The sequence below is a fragment of the Lissotriton vulgaris genome, chromosome 6 (assembly GCF_964263255.1).
Source record: "Lissotriton vulgaris chromosome 6, aLisVul1.2, whole genome shotgun sequence".
NCBI classification, from domain to species: domain Eukaryota; kingdom Metazoa; phylum Chordata; class Amphibia; order Caudata; family Salamandridae; genus Lissotriton; species Lissotriton vulgaris.
Window position 1 is genome coordinate 1,207,332,722 of NC_141694.1, and position 21,010 is coordinate 1,207,353,731.

Below are 21,010 nucleotides of genomic sequence, written 5' to 3' on the forward strand. Positions count from 1 at the left end.
TCCCCCTCTCACTTCTCAACACGGGACCCCCACCTGCATTCAGGGGGTTACTACTTCACAATTGCCCGGAGAACCAAGACTTCCTGGGAGTACATCTACCCCCGAGGGTGACACCTGGCTAATGTGTCACGTGACAGTCTGCCTGGTGCAGAGCTTATGACCTCCTGCCCCTTTGACAGTGCGTGAAGATGCCTCAGGACAGACGTGGCATCCCCATGGTCACTCCTATAAGGTTCAGCCCTTCCAGCTGCCAACTTCCAAAAGTGGCACTTCCACACCATACACATTAAATCCGCACACATCAACGCGCAGCCTTTAATCTCACAAGTTCGCACATACCAAACTCGCCCCTGCACTCCCCACACATCAGGAACTACAATGTACACACATATCCCCCATGCATTCCTAGGGGAGTGCATGCCAATCTCACCACACGCACTCACACTCAGAGAGTGCATGCACGTTACACCGGGCCACAGTGCTAAAGTGTGCAGAGGCCTAAAATCACTACCACCATGCCAGTGGCTAAAGGCAAACAGTCTAGGGGTGAACCTGCCGAAGAGGCCCAAGTCCAACACTCTCCATGGATATATTTGATTCCCCTCTCTAAAAAGCTTGTCAGCAACTGGTTGGTACTCGGCCCTATAGCAGCTTCTTGGTCCTACTTCAGCTCTCAAATAAAAATAAATCAGGTATGAAAGTAAGTCATTGTTTGCAATTGCGGATAAAACTTCCCAACACTCGTACTTTCTCTAAGCAAATTTAAACAATTTAAAAGCAAGCTACAGCTTAATGGCATGCAGGAAATTTTGCAAGGATCAAAACTTGTGGGGTGTCCTCATCCTGCCTACCATCACATCAAACCCAGACCTCGAACGATTTATAAAGTAATCGAATTTCATTAAAAAAAAGAAAAAAATACATACATACCAGAGGGGAAAAAGCATTTTTGTGAAGGAACTTAAAACAAATACTGAAAACAATAACCACAAGTCCAAATTTGTGTATGTGTAGAGTTTTGTAGTGTCTCTGCAGTGTTCAGAAACACACTTGAACTACTGTTCACCTCATTACCCTGAGACTTGATGTCTCACACATCCGAGTTTAGTCTCGCCCTCTGCCAGACTCATTTGACTTTTGGCAACTCGGTTCATACCTTGGATCCTCATGTTTTCTAGCACAAGCTCTTGGTAGGAAGCCAAAGAATTCCAAACAAATAAACTGCTGGTTATATACATCTTCGATCAGCAGTTGGAAGCTCCATCAAAACACTGTTCAGCCCTGTGATGGACCCAAAAGTGCTGATCCCGCAACACAAGGGCTGCCACAGATGTGCCTAGAGGCCTTTTACCGGTGGAGGTTCTGGATCCCTGCTCTGGAGGATCATAGAGGAGTGGAGGGGATCTGTAGGCATGCCCTGGTGTTAGAACCTGATCACAGAGTAGATTAACAACACAACCCCACATTCAAAGAAAATGACCCTGCTACCTCCAATACACAGGGACTGCTGCTGAAGAAAGTGCAGGACGCGTTCAAATCGGCTCCCTGAGTGGGATTCCCTGGTCATGTTCCCCGGGATGGGCACCCCAACGCTCTTCAACTCTGCTTCATCACCTATACATGAGAAAAAAAGTCCTGCCTGGGACTGTAAAAGATCATCATCTGTCAGCCCCAGTGTACACATAACTGCCGCAAGCCAGAAGAACCAAAGGTACAGCATCGGCGGTGGGCAGAATTGGGCCGGGGAGCCGGTCAGTGCCGGGGATAGAGGGGAAGCCCCTATCCCCATGCCGACTGTAACAGTAACTGTGCCTTGCGCTCATAGCCCCAACTGCTTCCCCCCTCATGAAGAACACAGGAGCAGCCAGCGCTCCATCCAAGTCACTGATCCACTGACGTGAATGTCCCTGGTCCTTCCAGATCAGATGTCTTCAAGCTGTGCAATGCGTGTCTTGCTTTACAATGCGACGGCAGCTTGGTCAGTCCATTCCTGAAGGAGGTTTTGGTGGGGGCGGCAAACATTAGCATGTTTTTGGAAAGCAAAAGAGTGCTGTCGTAAAATGCCCCCAGCATGCAAGCAGAAAAAATGGAGCCAGTTGTGCCGCTCCCATTTAAAACAAGCGGTCAAGATTGTCCTGACACCTTCGAAACAGAAAGTGCGCACAGCGCGCTGAAAGTAAACAAAGCACGTCCTGGTGACTCAAGTAGGACAAACTCAATAAAGAAAATAGTGCTTACGGTATAGGAACCAAGGTAAACGGGCCAGTAGCTATGGGAGAATCCAAATGATGTCATGGCTGTACTAAGGAGGGACTAACAAGCCTATTCAGCAATCAGAAGACAGAATTTGCAAAGAAGACACAAGAAGACACAAGCCAATAAAACGTATGGGCGGGGAGTGGGCGGGTCTTCTCTTCCGTACTGAACTACCACAGATTATCCCCTGAGTAGCGCTTGTGCACTGGCTCTGGCTCGACCTTAAAAAAAATCTCAACTACTGATTGGCTGAAGTAGATCCTCACAGCCACCATTCCCGATAGCACTGCACCTGCTGCTCAATTGACAGCTATGCATGCCCAGTGTACATAATATGTGCTGCAGGCAGGTGGTAGGAACTAATCATTAACCGACGCACAGCTCAGCCTAGAGCATATTGAACCCTAATTTACAAGTTCACTTCTTAGGAGTGAGGCAGCGTTGAGACACATGAAGCATAAAGAGGGGCACCTGCCACCAATGTGTCAAATGTTTTTCTAATGTAACTATTTTACTCTCTGTGATCAAATTCCTAGTGCACAAATGAAGCCATGAAGTTTGTATGCTTAAAGTCAGCACTGTTGCCAGCCTGCAGGCACAACTTGCCCGGTCTCAGGCCCAGTCCCTGTAGTACAGCACCAGATCGCCAGACAGCGGCTCTGCCTGGGAGGGAGTCCCGTGGAGAGCACACACCAATGGTGCAGCAGCTTCTCCCCGTGTGCCAGGTCTGACTGTGATTTGCAGCAGCTGCTCCAGATTCACTCAGAGCCTCAAGATTTCCAGGTGAGTAACTCATACAAGCAACAGTTTTCTGTGCATGACAGGACTAGAAATCATGTTTCCATAATGGGATAAAGGGAGTGACAGGTCAAATTATATGAAACAAACACGACTGGGTAGGCTACTCATAGATATTATGAGCAGCCTGTCAACAGTGCCTCCAGGCAGGAGAAGGATGACTTGAGGACCAGTGAGGGGGTTCTGGTTGGTAGACCACCTAATTTCGGGTCATTGTGGACAATTTCGAATCTTGATGTGATCACATAATTTATTGTGGGGGTGGCTGTCTTTCTTTGCTTTCTTTGAAGTCATTGTAAAAATCACACCTTTAAGCTAATGAAAAGATTAGGACTGGGGACTCTTCCTACGGAGCTAGAGTGAGTTGCCCACCCTACTTCTTCTGTATAGTGCCCTACTGGTTCCACTCATCACATGGACTCGCAGGGCTTCCCATGTGCACGCACTTCTGATCTTCATGTGCACTGTACATGCACGGTTCTACCCTTTTGTCCTAATGATTTGCACATACTCCTGTGCACACAGGTCAGCCAGAGTACCACAGTCCTAGCACACATTTACAGTGAGCACACACAGGTCTGCCAGTGCATCTTCTGAGTGATCTACATTTACCCTGGTCACAGAAGTTTTATCTGTACATCTCAATCTGCACATATCCACAGCTCTACTAGCACACCTCAATTCTAAGCTTATTCTTAGCCTCCAATGTAGACACAGCTGTCTGTGCAACTCATTTGTCGCTTTTATAGTTGTGCATAATACTAGTACCTCAGCCTTCACCCGCATGTACACTATATACACACACACACAACTCTGCAAGTGCATCTTAATGCAGAAATGTGCATAATCTGTGCACGAAGTGCACTCACTACTGAACCTCAATCCTGTCCTGGACATAAAATATGCAAAAATAGATCTTATAGAACTTTTTCACATATACCGGTAGGATCTATGTGCACATATAACTTTGCCACTTGTATGAGCTGCATCTTTTGCTGCTATGCAGGTGACTGGGAACATCAGTGACTTGAGAGTGAGCTCATGCCTCAGGAAACTGAGGGCAAGCCGAGCCTGAGTGTGGGTGAGCAGGAGACACAGGGAAAAGAAGGGCAGCAGGACTAGCAGAGAAGTGATGGTGACAAGGGACCTTGTAACTAAAATTGAACAGGGCCAGTTCTGGCTTTAAAGCGAACAGAACATTTCTCGCTGGGGGTATAGACTCTATATATATTTTTAAAAATAGAAACTGCAGGGATCATAACGATTTAGAAAAGGGGGTGGTGATGAACAGAGTGTCTGAGTTAAACAGACCACTCTTACCCAGTCCAAAGATCAGGGCTTGATCCATCACCGTTATTTATCTCACTGCCCCATCCCAGCTCAGAACCTGGCTATATGCAAATCAGTCTGTCCCTGGCCCAGTGCATCATGGGAACAGGGCAGACTAAACTACCAAGCCAATTCTTCACCAGAAAGGAGACAAGCTACCGGGGACCGGTTTCTGGCATTTCAGCCTTCTTCGGCCCGGCTTGCTTGAATCCTGATGGAGCAGTGAGAAAGGGACTCATGTCTGAGTATACCCTGCCACACCTATAGTGGCCAAAAACGATTTAGAAAAGGGGGTGGTGATGAACAGAGTGTCTGAGTTAAACAGACCACTCTTACCCAGTCCAAAGATCAGGGCTTGATCCATCACCGTTATTTATCTCACTGCCCCATCCCAGCTCAGAACCTGGCTATATGCAAATCAGTCTGTCCCTGGCCCAGTGCATCATGGGAACAGGGCAGACTAAACTACCAAGCCAATTCTTCACCAGAAAAGAGACAAGCTACCGGGGACCGGTTTCTGGCATTTCAGCCTTCTTCGGCCCGGCTTGCTTGAATCCTGATGGAGCAGTGAGAAAGGGACTCATGTCTGAGTATACCCTGCCACACCTATAGTGGCCAAAAACGATTTAGAAAAGGGGGTGGTGATGAACAGAGTGTCTGAGTTAAACAGACCACTCTTACCCAGTCCAAAGATCAGGGCTTGATCCATCACCGTTATTTATCTCACTGCCCCATCCCAGCTCAGAACCTGGCTATATGCAAATCAGTCTGTCCCTGGCCCAGTGCATCATGGGAACAGGGCAGACTAAACTACCAAGCCAATTCTTCACCAGAAAGGAGACAAGCTACCGGGGACCGGTTTCTGGCATTTCAGCCTTCTTCGGCCCGGCTTGCTTGAATCCTGATGGAGCAGTGAGAAAGGGACTCATGTCTGAGTATACCCTGCCACACCTATAGTGGCCAAAAACGATTTAGAAAAGGGGGTGGTGATGAACAGAGTGTCTGAGTTAAACAGACCACTCTTACCCAGTCCAAAGATCAGGGCTTGATCCATCACCGTTATTTATCTCACTGCCCCATCCCAGCTCAGAACCTGGCTATATGCAAATCAGTCTGTCCCTGGCCCAGTGCATCATGGGAACAGGGCGGACTAAACTACCAAGCCAATTCTTCACCAGAAAGGAGACAAGCTACCGGGGACTGGTTTCTGGCATTTCAGCCTTCTTCGGCCCGGCTTGCTTGAATCCTGATGGAGCAGTGAGAAAGGGACTCATGTCTGAGTATACCCTGCCACACCTATAGTGGCCAAAAACGATTTAGAAAAGGGGGTGGTGATGAACAGAGTGTCTGAGTTAAACAGACCACTCTTACCCAGTCCAAAGATCAGGGCTTGATCCATCACCGTTATTTATCTCACTGCCCCATCCCAGCTCAGAACCTGGCTATATGCAAATCAGTCTGTCCCTGGCCCAGTGCATCATGGGAACAGGGCAGACTAAACTACCAAGCCAATTCTTCACCAGAAAGGAGACAAGCTACCGGGGACCGGTTTCTGGCATTTCAGCCTTCTTCGGCCCGGCTTGCTTGAATCCTGATGGAGCAGTGAGAAAGGGACTCATGTCTGACTATACCCTGCCACACCTATAGTGGCCAAAAACGATTTAGAAAAGGGGGTGGTGATGAACAGAGTGTCTGAGTTAAACAGACCACTCTTACGCAGTCCAAAGATCAGGGCTTGATCCATCACCGTTATTTATCTCACTGCCCCATCCCAGCTCAGAACCTGGCTCATTGCACCATCAGGATTCAAGCAAGCCGGGCCGAAGACGGCTGAAATCCCAGAAACCGGTCCCCGGTAGCTTGTTTCCTTCCAAGTGTAAGAATTGGCTTTTGTAGTTTGGTTTGCCCTGTTCCCATCATGCACTGGGACAGGAACAGACTAATTTGCATACAGCCAGGTTCTGAAACTGGGATGGTGCAGTGAGCTAAAAAACGGTGTTGGATCTAGCCCTGATCTCTTGACTGGGTGAGAGTATTCTGTTTAATTCAGAGACTCTGTCCCTCACCACCCCTTTTTGTAAATATTTTTGTCCACCCTAAGCGTGGAAGGGTATACTCAGATGTGAGTCCCTTGCTCATTGCACCATCAGGATTCAAGCAAGCTGGGCAGAAGACGGCTGAAAAGCCAGAAACCGGTCCCCGGTAGCTTGTTTCCTTCCCAGTGTAAGAATTGGCTTTTGTAGTTTGGTTTGCCCTGTTCCCAACATGCACTGGGACAGGAACAGACTAATTTGCATACAGCCAGGTTCTGAAACTGGGATGGTGCAGTGAGCTAAAAAACGGTGTTGGATCTAGCCCTGATCTCTTGACTGGGTGAGAGTATTCTGTTTAATTCAGAGACTCTGTCCCTCACCACCCCTTTTTTGTAAATATTTTTGTCCACCCTAAGCGTGGAAGGGTATACTCAGATGTGAGTCCCTTGCTCATTGCACCATCAGGATTCAAGCAAGCCGGGCCGAAGACGGCTGAAATGCCAGAAACCGGTCCCCGGTAGCTTGTTTCCTTCCCAGTGTAAGAATTGGCTTTTGTAGTTTGGTTTGCCCTGTTCCCATCATGCACTGGGACAGGAACAGACTAATTTGCATACAGCCAGGTTCTGAAACTGGGATGGTGCAGTGAGCTAAAAAACGGTGTTGGATCTAGCCCTGATCTCTTGACTGGGTGAGAGTATTCTGTTTAATTCAGAGACTCTGTCCCTCACCACCCCTTTTTGTAAATATTTTTGTCCACCCTAAGCGTGGAAGGGTATACTCAGATGTGAGTCCCTTGCTCATTGCACCATCAGGATTCAAGCAAGCTGGGCAGAAGACGGCTGAAATGCCAGAAACCGGTCCCCGGTAGCTTGTTTCCTTCCCAGTGTAAGAATTGGCTTTTGTAGTTTGGTTTGCCCTGTTCCCATCATGCACTGGGACAGGAACAGACTAATTTGCATACAGCCAGGTTCTGAAACTGGGATGGTGCAGTGAGCTAAAAAACGGTGTTGGATCTAGCCCTGATCTCTTGACTGGGTGAGAGTATTCTGTTTAATTCAGAGACTCTGTCCCTCACCACCCCTTTTTTGTAAATATTTTTGTCCACCCTAAGCGTGGAAGGGTATACTCAGATGTGAGTCCCTTGCTCATTGCACCATCAGGATTCAAGCAAGCCGGGCCGAAGACGGCTGAAATGCCAGAAACCGGTCCCCGGTAGCTTGTTTCCTTCCCAGTGTAAGAATTGGCTTTTGTAGTTTGGTTTGCCCTGTTCCCATCATGCACTGGGACAGGAACAGACTAATTTGCATACAGCCAGGTTCTGAAACTGGGATGGTGCAGTGAGCTAAAAAACGGTGTTGGATCTAGCCCTGATCTCTTGACTGGGTGAGAGTATTCTGTTTAATTCAGAGACTCTGTCCCTCACCACCCCTTTTTGTAAATATTTTTGTCCACCCTAAGCGTGGAAGGGTATACTCAGATTTGAGTCCCTTGCTCATTGCACCATCAGGATTCAAGCAAGCCGGGCCGAAGACGGCTGAAATGCCAGAAACCGGTCCCCGGTAGCTTGTTTCCTTCCCAGTGTAAGAATTGGCTTTTGTAGTTTGGTTTGCCCTGTTCCCATCATGCACTGGGACAGGAACAGACTAATTTGCATACAGCCAGGTTCTGAAACTGGGATGGTGCAGTGAGCTAAAAAACGGTGTTGGATCTAGCCCTGATCTCTTGACTGGGTGAGAGTATTCTGTTTAATTCAGAGACTCTGTCCCTCACCACCCCTTTTTGTAAATATTTTTGTCCACCCTAAGCGTGGAAGGGTATACTCAGATGTGAGTCCCTTGCTCATTGCACCATCAGGATTCAAGCAAGCCGGGCCGAAGACGGCTGAAATGCCAGAAACCGGTCCCCGGTAGCTTGTTTCCTTCCCAGTGTAAGAATTGGCTTTTGTAGTTTGGTTTGCCCTGTTCCCATCATGCACTGGGACAGGAACAGACTAATTTGCATACAGCCAGGTTCTGAAACTGGGATGGTGCAGTGTGCTAAAAAACGGTGTTGGATCTAGCCCTGATCTCTTGACTGGGTGAGAGTATTCTGTTTAATTCAGAGACTCTGTCCCTCACCACCCCTTTTTGTAAATATTTTTGTCCACCCTAAGCGTGGAAGGGTATACTCAGATGTGAGTCCCTTGCTCATTGCACCATCAGGATTCAAGCAAGCCGGGCCGAAGACGGCTGAAATGCCAGAAACCGGTCCCCGGTAGCTTGTTTCCTTCCCAGTGTAAGAATTGGCTTTTGTAGTTTGGTTTGCCCTGTTCCCATCATGCACTGGGACAGGAACAGACTAATTTGCATACAGCCAGATTCTGAAACTGGGATGGTGCAGTGAGCTAAAAAACGGTGTTGGATCTAGCCCTGATCTCTTGACTGGGTGAGAGTATTCTGTTTAATTCAGAGACTCTGTCCCTCACCACCCCTTTTTGTAAATATTTTTGTCCACCCTAAGCGTGGAAGGGTATACTCAGATGTGAGTCCCTTGCTCATTGCACCATCAGGATTCAAGCAAGCCGGGCCGAAGACGGCTGAAATGCCAGAAACCGGTCCCCGGTAGCTTGTTTCCTTCCCAGTGTAAGAATTGGCTTTTGTAGTTTGGTTTGCCCTGTTCCCATCATGCACTGGGACAGGAACAGACTAATTTGCATACAGCCAGGTTCTGAAACTGGGATGGTGCAGTGAGCTAAAAAACGGTGTTGGATCTAGCCCTGATCTCTTGACTGGGTGAGAGTATTCTGTTTAATTCAGAGACTCTGTCCCTCACCACCCCTTTTTGTAAATATTTTTGTCCACCCTAAGCGTGGAAGGGTATACTCAGATGTGAGTCCCTTGCTCATTGCACCATCAGGATTCAAGCAAGCCGGGCCGAAGACGGCTGAAATGCCAGAAACCGGTCCCCGGTAGCTTGTTTCCTTCCCAGTGTAAGAATTGGCTTTTGTAGTTTGGTTTGCCCTGTTCCCATCATGCACTGGGACAGGAACAGACTAATTTGCATACAGCCAGGTTCTGAAACTGGGATGGTGCAGTGAGCTAAAAAACGGTGTTGGATCTAGCCCTGATCTCTTGACTGGGTGAGAGTATTCTGTTTAATTCAGAGACTCTGTCCCTCACCACCCCTTTTTGTAAATATTTTTGTCCACCCTAAGCGTGGAAGGGTATACTCAGATGTGAGTCCCTTGCTCATTGCACCATCAGGATTCAAGCAAGCCGGGCCGAAGACGGCTGAAATGCCAGAAACCGGTCCCCGGTAGCTTGTTTCCTTCCCAGTGTAAGAATTGGCTTTTGTAGTTTGGTTTGCCCTGTTCCCATCATGCACTGGGACAGGAACAGACTAATTTGCATACAGCCAGGTTCTGAAACTGGGATGGTGCAGTGAGCTAAAAAACGGTGTTGGATCTAGCCCTGATCTCTTGACTGGGTGGGAGTATTCTGTTTAATTCAGAGACTCTGTCCCTCACCACCCCTTTTTGCAAATATTTTTGTCCACCCTAAGCGTGGAAGGGTATACTCAGATGTGAGTCCCTTGCTCATTGCACCATCAGGATTCAAGCAAGCCGGGCCGAAGACGGCTGAAATGCCAGAAACTGGTCCCCGGTAGCTTGTTTCCTTCCCAGTGTAAGAATTGGCTTTTGTAGTTTGGTTTGCCCTGTTCCCATCATGCACTGGGACAGGAACAGACTAATTTGGATACAGCCAGGTTCTGAAACTGGGATGGTGCAGTGAGCTAAAAAACGGTGTTGGATCTAGCCCTGATCTCTTGACTGGGTGAGAGTATTCTGTTTAATTCAGAGACTCTGTCCCTCACCACCCCTTTTTGTAAATATTTTTGTCCACCCTAAGCGTGGAAGGGTATACTCAGATGTGAGTCCCTTGCTCATTGCACCATCAGGATTCAAGCAAGCCGGGCCGAAGACGGCTGAAATGCCAGAAACCGGTTCCCCGGTAGCTTGTTTCCTTCCCAGTGTAAGAATTGGCTTTTGTAGTTTGGTTTGCCCTGTTCCCATCATGCACTGGGACAGGAACAGACTAATTTGCATACAGCCAGGTTCTGAAACTGGGATGGTGCAGTGAGCTAAAAAACGGTGTTGGATCTAGCCCTGATCTCTTGACTGGGTGAGAGTATTCTGTTTAATTCGGAGACTCTGTCCCTCACCACCCCTTTTTGTAAATATTTTTGTCCACCCTAAGCGTGGAAGGGTATACTCAGATGTGAGTCCCTTGCTCATTGCACCATCAGGATTCAAGCAAGCCGGGCCGAAGACGGCTGAAATGCCAGAAACCGGTCCCCGGTAGCTTGTTTCCTTCCCAGTGTAAGAATTGGCTTTTGTAGTTTGGTTTGCCCTGTTCCCATCATGCACTGGGACAGGAACAGACTAATTTGCATACAGCCAGGTTCTGAAACTGGGATGGTGCAGTGAGCTAAAAAACGGTGTTGGATCTAGCCCTGATCTCTTGACTGGGTGAGAGTATTCTGTTTAATTCAGAGACTCTGTCCCTCACCACCCCTTTTTGTAAATATTTTTGTCCACCCTAAGCGTGGAAGGGTGTACTCAGATGTGAGTCCCTTGCTCATTGCACCATCAGGATTCAAGCAAGCCGGGCCAAAGACGGCTGAAATGCCAGAAACCGGTCCCCGGTAGCTTGTTTCCTTCCCAGTGTAAGAATTGGCTTTTGTAGTTTGGTTTGCCCTGTTCCCATCATGCACTGGGACAGGAACAGACTAATTTGCATACAGCCAGGTTCTGAAACTGGGATGGTGCAGTGAGCTAAAAAACGGTGTTGGATCTAGCCCTGATCTCTTAACTGGGTGAGAGTATTCTGTTTAATTCAGAGACTCTGTCCCTCACCACCCCTTTTTGTAAATATTTTTGTTCACCCTCAGCGTGGATGGGTATACTCAGATGTGAGTCCCTTGCTCATTGCACCATCAGGATTCAAGCAAGCCGGGCCGAAGACGGCTGAAATGCCAGAAACCGGTCCCCGGTAGCTTGTTTCCTTCCCAGTGTAAGAATTGGCTTTTGTAGTTTGGTTTGCCCTGTTCCCATCATGCACTGGGACAGGAACAGACTAATTTGCATACTGCCAGGTTCTGAAACTGGGATGGTGCAGTGAGCTAAAAAACGGTGTTGGATCTAGCCCTGATCTCTTGACTGGGTGAGAGTATTCTGTTTAATTCAGAGACTCTGTCCCTCACCACCCCTTTTTGTAAATATTTTTGTCCACCCTAAGCGTGGAAGGGTATACTCAGATGTGAGTCCCTTGCTCATTGCACCATCAGGATTCAAGCAAGCCGGGCCGAAGACGGCTGAAATGCCAGAAACCGGTCCCCGGTAGCTTGTTTCCTTCCCAGTGTAAGAATTGGCTTTTGTAGTTTGGTTTGCCCTGTTCCCATCATGCACTGGGACAGGAACAGACTAATTTGCATACAGCCAGGTTCTGAAACTGGGATGGTGCAGTGTGCTAAAAAACGGTGTTGGATCTAGCCCTGATCTCTTGACTGGGTGAGAGTATTCTGTTTAATTCAGAGACTCTGTCCCTCACCACCACTTTTTGTAAATATTTTTGTCCACCCTAAGCGTGGAAGGGTATACTCAGATGTGAGTCCCTTGCTCATTGCACCATCAGGATTCAAGCAAGCCGGGCCGAAGACGGCTGAAATGCCAGAAACCGGTCCCCGGTAGCTTGTTTCCTTCCCAGTGTAAGAATTGGCTTTTGTAGTTTGGTTTGCCCTGTTCCCATCATGCACTGGGACAGGAACAGACTAATTTGCATACAGCCAGGTTCTGAAACTGGGATGGTGCAGTGAGCTAAAAAACGGTGTTGGATCTAGCCCTGATCTCTTGACTGGGTGAGAGTATTCTGTTTAATTCAGAGACTCTGTCCCTCACCACCCCTTTTTGTAAATATTTTTGTCCACCCTAAGCGTGGAAGGGTATACTCAGATGTGAGTCCCTTGCTCATTGCACCATCAGGATTCAAGCAAGCCGGGCCGAAGACGGCTGAAATGCCAGAAACCGGTCCCCGGTAGCTTGTTTCCTTCCCAGTGTAAGAATTGGCTTTTGTAGTTTGGTTTGCCCTGTTCCCATCATGCACTGGGACAGGAACAGACTAATTTGCATACAGCCAGGTTCTGAAACTGGGATGGTGCAGTGAGCTAAAAAACGGTGTTGGATCTAGCCCTGATCTCTTGACTGGGTGAGAGTATTCTGTTTAATTCAGAGACTCTGTCCCTCACCACCCCTTTTTGTAAATATTTTTGTCCACCCTAAGCGTGGAAGGGTATACTCAGATGTGAGTCCCTTGCTCATTGCACCATCAGGATTCAAGCAAGCCGGGCCGAAGACGGCTGAAATGCCAGAAACCGGTCCCCGGTAGCTTGTTTCCTTCCCAGTGTAAGAATTGGCTTTTGTAGTTTGGTTTGCCCTTTTCCCATCATGCACTGGGACAGGAACAGACTAATTTGCATACAGCCAGGTTCTGAAACTGGGATGGTGCAGTGAGCTAAAAAACGGTGTTGGATCTAGCCCTGATCTCTTGACTGGGTGAGAGTATTCTGTTTAATTCAGAGACTCTGTCCCTCACCACCCCTTTTTGTAAATATTTTTGTCCACCCTAAGCGTGGAAGGGTATACTCAGATGTGAGTCCCTTGCTCATTGCACCATCAGGATTCAAGCAAGCCGGGCCGAAGACGGCTGAAATGCCAGAAACCGGTCCCCGGTAGCTTGTTTCCTTCCCAGTGTAAGAATTGGCTTTTGTAGTTTGGTTTGCCCTGTTCCCATCATGCACTGGGACAGGAACAGACTAATTTGCATACAGCCAGGTTCTGAAACTGGGATGGTGCAGTGAGCTAAAAAACGGTGTTGGATCTAGCCCTGATCTCTTGACTGGGTGAGAGTATTCTGTTTAATTCAGAGACTCTGTCCCTCACCACCCCTTTTTGTAAATATTTTTGTCCACCCTAAGCGTGGAAGGGTATACTCAGATGTGAGTCCCTTGCTCATTGCACCATCAGGATTCAAGCAAGCCGGGCCGAAGACGGCTGAAATGCCAGAAACCGGTCCCCGGTAGCTTGTTTCCTTCCCAGTGTAAGAATTGGCTTTTGTAGTTTGGTTTGCCCTGTTCCCATCATGCACTGGGACAGGAACAGACTAATTTGCATACAGCCAGGTTCTGAAACTGGGATGGTGCAGTGAGCTAAAAAACGGTGTTGGATCTAGCCCTGATCTCTTGACTGGGTGAGAGTATTCTGTTTAATTCAGAGACTCTGTCCCTCACCACCCCTTTTTGTAAATATTTTTGTCCACCCTAAGCGTGGAAGGGTATACTCAGATGTGAGTCCCTTGCTCATTGCACCATCAGGATTCAAGCAAGCCGGGCCGAAGACGGCTGAAATGCCAGAAACCGGTCCCCGGTAGCTTGTTTCCTTCCCAGTGTAAGAATTGGCTTTTGTAGTTTGGTTTGCCCTGTTCCCATCATGCACTGGGACAGGAACAGACTAATTTGCATACAGCCAGGTTCTGAAACTGGGATGGTGCAGTGAGCTAAAAAACGGTGTTGGATCTAGCCCTGATCTCTTGACTGGGTGAGAGTATTCTGTTTAATTCAGAGACTCTGTCCCTCACCACCCCTTTTTGTAAATATTTTTGTCCACCCTAAGCGTGGAAGGGTATACTCAGATGTGAGTCCCTTGCTCATTGCACCATCAGGATTCAAGCAAGCCGGGCCGAAGACGGCTGAAATGCCAGAAACCGGTCCCCGGTAGCTTGTTTCCTTCCCAGTGTAAGAATTGGCTTTTGTAGTTTGGTTTGCCCTGTTCCCATCATGCACTGGGACAGGAACAGACTAATTTGCATACAGCCAGGTTCTGAAACTGGGATGGTGCAGTGTGCTAAAAAACGGTGTTGGATCTAGCCCTGATCTCTTGACTGGGTGAGAGTATTCTGTTTAATTCAGAGACTCTGTCCCTCACCACCCCTTTTTGTAAATATTTTTGTCCACCCTAAGCGTGGAAGGGTATACTCAGATGTGAGTCCCTTGCTCATTGCACCATCAGGATTCAAGCAAGCCGGGCCGAAGACGGCTGAAATGCCAGAAACCGGTCCCCAGTAGCTTGTTTCCTTCCCAGTGTAAGAATTGGCTTTTGTAGTTTGGTTTGCCCTGTTCCCATCATGCACTGGGACAGGAACAGACTAATTTGCATACAGCCAGGTTCTGAAACTGGGATGGTGCAGTGAGCTAAAAAACGGTGTTGGATCTAGCCCTGATCTCTTGACTGGGTGAGAGTATTCTGTTTATTTCAGAGACTCTGTCCCTCACCACCCCTTTTTGTAAATATTTTTGTCCACCCTAAGCGTGGAAGGGTATACTCAGATGTGAGTCCCTTGCTCATTGCACCATCAGGATTCAAGCAAGCCGGGCCGAAGACGGCTGAAATGCCAGAAACCGGTCCCCGGTAGCTTGTTTCCTTCCCAGTGTAAGAATTGGCTTTTGTAGTTTGGTTTGCCCTGTTCCCATCATGCACTGGGACAGGAACAGACTAATTTGCATACAGCCAGGTTCTGAAACTGGGATGGTGCAGTGAGCTAAAAAACGGTGTTGGATCTAGCCCTGATCTCTTGACTGGGTGAGAGTATTCTGTTTAATTCAGAGACTCTGTCCCTCACCACCCCTTTTTGTAAATATTTTTGTCCACCCTAAGCGTGGAAGGGTATACTCAGATGTGAGTCCCTTGCTCATTGCACCATCAGGATTCAAGCAAGCCGGGCCGAAGACGGCTGAAATGCCAGAAACCGGTCCCCGGTAGCTTGTTTCCTTCCCAGTGTAAGAATTGGCTTTTGTAGTTTGGTTTGCCCTGTTCCCATCATGCACTGGGACAGGAACAGACTAATTTGCATACAGCCAGGTTCTGAAACTGGGATGGTGCAGTGAGCTAAAAAACGGTGTTGGATCTAGCCCTGATCTCTTGACTGGGTGAGAGTATTCTGTTTAATTCAGAGACTCTGTCCCTCACCACCCCTTTTTGTAAATATTTTTGTCCACCCTAAGCGTGGAAGGGTATACTCAGATGTGAGTCCCTTGCTCATTGCACCATCAGGATTCAAGCAAGCCGGGCCGAAGACGGCTGAAATGCCAGAAACCGGTTCCCCAGTAGCTTGTTTCCTTCCCAGTGTAAGAATTGGCTTTTGTAGTTTGGTTTGCCCTGTTCCCATCATGCACTGGGACAGGAACAGACTAATTTGCATACAGCCAGGTTCTGAAACTGGGATGGTACAGTGAGATAAAAAACGGTGTTGGATCTAGCCCTGATCTCTTGACTGGGTGAGAGTATTCTGTTTAATTCAGAGACTCTGTCCCTCACCACCCCTTTTTGTAAATATTTTTGTCCACCCTAAGCGTGGAAGGGTATACTCAGATGTGAGTCCCTTGCTCATTGCACCATCAGGATTCAAGCAAGCCGGGCCGAAGACGGCTGAAATGCCAGAAACCGGTCCCCGGTAGCTTGTTTCCTTCCCAGTGTAAGAATTGGCTTTTGTAGTTTGGTTTGCCCTGTTCCCATCATGCACTGGGACAGGAACAGACTAATTTGCATACATCCAGGTTCTGAAACTGGGATGGTGCAGTGAGCTAAAAAACGGTGTTGGATCTAGCCCTGATCTCTTGACTGGGTGAGAGTATTCTGTTTAATTCAGAGACTCTGTCCCTCACCACCCCTTTTTGTAAATATTTTTGTCCACCCTAAGCGTGGAAGGGTATACTCAGATGTGAGTCCCTTGCTCATTGCACCATCAGGATTCAAGCAAGCCGGGCCGAAGACGGCTGAAATGCCAGAAACCGGTCCCCGGTAGCTTGTTTCCTTCCCAGTGTAAGAATTGGCTTTTGTAGTTTGGTTTGCCCTGTTCCCATCATGCACTGGGACAGGAACAGACTAATTTGCATACAGCCAGGTTCTGAAACTGGGATTGTGCAGTGAGCTAAAAAACGGTGTTGGATCTAGCCGTGATCTCTTGACTGGGTGAGAGTATTCTGTTTAATTCAGAGACTCTGTCCCTCACCACCCCTTTTTGTAAATATTTTTGTCCACCCTAAGCGTGGAAGGGTATACTCAGATGTGAGTCCCTTGCTCATTGCACCATCAGGATTCAAGCAAGCCGGGCTGAAGACGGCTGAAATGCCAGAAACCGGTCCCCGGTAGCTTGTTTCCTTCCCAGTGTAAGAATTGGCTTTTGTAGTTTGGTTTGCCCTGTTCCCATCATGCACTGGGACAGGAACAGACTAATTTGCATACTGCCAGGTTCTGAAACTGGGATGGTGCAGTGAGCTAAAAAACGGTGTTGGATCTAGCCCTGATCTCTTGACTGGGTGAGAGTATTCTGTTTAATTCAGAGACTCTGTCCCTCACCACCCCTTTTTGTAAATATTTTTGTCCACCCTAAGCGTGGAAGGGTATACTCAGATGTGAGTCCCTTGCTCATTGCACCATCAGGATTCAAGCAAGCCGGGCCGAAGACGGCTGAAATGCCAGAAACCGGTCCCCGGTAGCTTGTTTCCTTCCCAGTGTAAGAATTGGCTTTTGTAGTTTGGTTTGCCCTGTTCCCATCATGCACTGGGACAGGAACAGACTAATTTGCATACAGCCAGGTTCTGAAACTGGGATGGTGCAGTGAGCTAAAAAACGGTGTTGGATCTAGCCCTGATCTCTTGACTGGGTGAGAGTATTCTGTTTAATTCAGAGACTCTGTCCCTCACCACCCCTTTTTGTAAATATTTTTGTCCACCCTAAGCGTGGAAGGGTATACTCAGATGTGAGTCCCTTGCTCATTGCACCATCAGGATTCAAGCAAGCCGGCCGAAGACGGCTGAAATGCCAGAAACCGGTCCCCGGTAGCTTGTTTCCTTCCCAGTGTAAGAATTGGCTTTTGTAGTTTGGTTTGCCCTGTTCCCATCATGCACTGGGACAGGAACAGACTAATTTGCATACAGCCAGGTTCTGAAACTTGGATGGTGCAGTGAGCTAAAAAACGGTGTTGGATCTAGCCCTGATCTCTTGACTGGGTGAGAGTATTCTGTTTAATTCAGAGACTCTGTCCCTCACCACCCCTTTTTGTAAATATTTTTGTCCACCCTAAGCGTGGAAGGGTATACTCAGATGTGAGTCCCTTGCTCATTGCACCATCAGGATTCAAGCAAGCCGGGCCGAAGAAGGCTGAAATGCCAGAAACCGGTCCCCGGTAGCTTGTTTCCTTCCCAGTGTAAGAATTGGCTTTTGTAGTTTGGTTTGCCCTGTTCCCATCATGCACTGGGACAGGAACAGACTAATTTGCATACAGCCAGGTTCTGAAACTGGGATGGTGCAGTGAGCTAAAAAACGGTGTTGGATCTAGCCCTGATCTCTTGACTGGGTGAGAGTATTCTGTTTAATCCAGAGACTCTGTCCCTCACCACCCCTTTTTGTAAATATTTTTGTCCACCCTAAGCGTGGAAGGGTATACTCAGATGTGAGTCCCTTGCTCATTGCACCATCAGGATTCAAGCAAGCCGGGCCGAAGACGGCTGGAATGCCAGAAACCGGTCCCCGGTAGCTTGTTTCCTTCCCAGTGTAAGAATTGGCTTTTGTAGTTTGGTTTGCCCTGTTCCCATCATGCACTGGGACAGGAACAGACTAATTTGCATACAGCCAGGTTCTGAAACTGGGATTGTGCAGTGAGCTAAAAAACGGTGTTGGATCTAGCCGTGATCTCTTGACTGGGTGAGAGTATTCTGTTTAATTCAGAGACTCTGTCCCTCACCACCCCTTTTTGTAAATATTTTTGTCCACCCTAAGCGTGGAAGGGTATACTCAGATGTGAGTCCCTTGCTCATTGCACCATCAGGATTCAAGCAAGCCGGGCTGAAGACGGCTGAAATGCCAGAAACCGGTCCCCGGTAGCTTGTTTCCTTCCCAGTGTAAGAATTGGCTTTTGTAGTTTGGTTTGCCCTGTTCCCATCATGCACTGGGACAGGAACAGACTAATTTGCATACTGCCAGGTTCTGAAACTGGGATGGTGCAGTGAGCTAAAAAACGGTGTTGGATCTAGCCCTGATCTCTTGACTGGGTGAGAGTATTCTGTTTAATTCAGAGACTCTGTCCCTCACCACCCCTTTTTGTAAATATTTTTGTCCACCCTAAGCGTGGAAGGGTATACTCAGATGTGAGTCCCTTGCTCATTGCACCATCAGGATTCAAGCAAGCCGGGCCGAAGACGGCTGAAATGCCAGAAACCGGTCCCCGGTAGCTTGTTTCCTTCCCAGTGTAAGAATTGGCTTTTGTAGTTTGGTTTGCCCTGTTCCCATCATGCACTGGGACAGGAACAGACTAATTTGCATACAGCCAGGTTCTGAAACTGGGATGGTGCAGTGAGCTAAAAAACGGTGTTGGATCTAGCCCTGATCTCTTGACTGGGTGAGAGTATTCTGTTTAATTCAGAGACTCTGTCCCTCACCACCCCTTTTTGTAAATATTTTTGTCCACCCTAAGCGTGGAAGGGTATACTCAGATGTGAGTCCCTTGCTTATTGCACCATCAGGATTCAAGCAAGCCGGCCGAAGACGGCTGAAATGCCAGAAACCGGTCCCCGGTAGCTTGTTTCCTTCCCAGTGTAAGAATTGGCTTTTGTAGTTTGGTTTGCCCTGTTCCCATCATGCACTGGGACAGGAACAGACTAATTTGCATACAGCCAGGTTCTGAAACTTGGATGGTGCAGTGAGCTAAAAAACGGTGTTGGATCTAGCCCTGATCTCTTGACTGGGTGAGAGTATTCTGTTTAATTCAGAGACTCTGTCCCTCACCACCCCTTTTTGTAAATATTTTTGTCCACCCTAAGCGTGGAAGGGTATACTCAGATGTGAGTCCCTTGCTCATTGCACCATCAGGATTCAAGCAAGCCGGGCCGAAGAAGGCTGAAATGCCAGAAACCGGTCCCCGGTAGCTTGTTTCCTTCCCAGTGTAAGAATTGGCTTTTGTAGTTTGGTTTGCCCTGTTCCCATCATGCACTGGGACAGGAACAGACTAATTTGCATACAGCCAGGTTCTGAAACTGGGATGGTGCAGTGAGCTAAAAAACGGTGTTGGATCTAGCCCTGATCTCTTGACTGGGTGAGAGTATTCTGTTTAATCCAGAGATTCTGTCCCTCACCACCCCTTTTTGTAAATATTTTTGTCCACCCTAAGCGTGGAAGGGTATACTCAGATGTGAGTCCCTTGCTCATTGCACCATCAGGATTCAAGCAAGCCGGGCCGAAGATGGCTGGAATGCCAGAAACCGGTCCCCGGTAGCTTGTTTCCTTCCCAGTGTAAGAATTGGCTTTTGTAGTTTGGTTTGCCCTGTTCCCATCATGCACTGGGACAGGAACAGACTAATTTGCATACAGCCAGGTTCTGAAACTGGGATGGTGCAGTGAGCTAAAAAACGGTGTTGGATCTAGCCCTGATCTCTTGACTGGGTGAGAGTATTCTGTTTAATTCAGAGACTCTGTCCCTCACCACCCCTTTTTGTAAATATTTTTGTCCACCCTAAGCGTGGAAGGGTATACTCAGATGTGAGTCCCTTGCTCATTGCACCATCAGGATTCAAGCAAGCCGGGCCGAAGACGGCTGAAATGCCAGAAACCGGTCCCCGGTAGCTTGTTTCCTTCCCAGTGTAAGAATTGGCTTTTGTAGTTTGGTTTGCCCTGTTCCCATCATGCACTGGGACAGGAACAGACTAATTTGCATACAGCCAGGTTCTGAAACTGGGATGGTGCAGTGAGCTAAAAAACGGTGTTGGATCTAGCCCTGATCTCTTGACTGGGTGAGAGTATTCTGTTTAATTCAGAGACTCTGTCCCTCACCACCCCTTTTTGTAAATATTTTTGTCCACCCTAAGCGTGGAAGGGTATACTCAGATGTGAGTCCCTTGCTCATTGCACCATCAGGATTCAAGCAAGCCGGGCCGAAGACGGCTGAAATGCCAGAAACCGGTCCCCGGTAGCTTGTTTCCTTCCCAGTGTAAGAATTGGCTTTTGTAGTTTGGTTTGCCCTGTTCCCATCATGCACTAGGACAGGAACAGACTAATTTGCATACAGCCAGGTTCTGAAACTGGGATGGTGCAGTGAGCTAAAAAACGGTGTTGGATATAGCCCTGATCTCTTGACTGGGTGAGAGTATTCTGTTTAATTCAGAGACTCTGTCCCTCACCACCCCTTTTTGTAAATATTTTTTTCCACCCTAAGTGTGGAAGGGAATACTCAGATGTGAGTCCCTTGCTCATTGCACCATCAGGATTCAAGCAAGCCGGGCCGAAGACGGCTGAAATGCCAGAAACCGGTCCCCGGTAGCTTGTTTCCTTCCCAGTGTAAGAATTGGCTTTTGTAGTTTGGTTTGCCCTGTTCCCATCATGCACTGGGACAGGAACAGACTAATTTGCATACAGCCAGGTTCTGAAACTGGGATGGTGCAGTGAGCTAAAAAACGGTGTTGGATCTAGCCCTGATCTCTTGACTGGGTCAGAGTATTCTGTTTAATTCAGA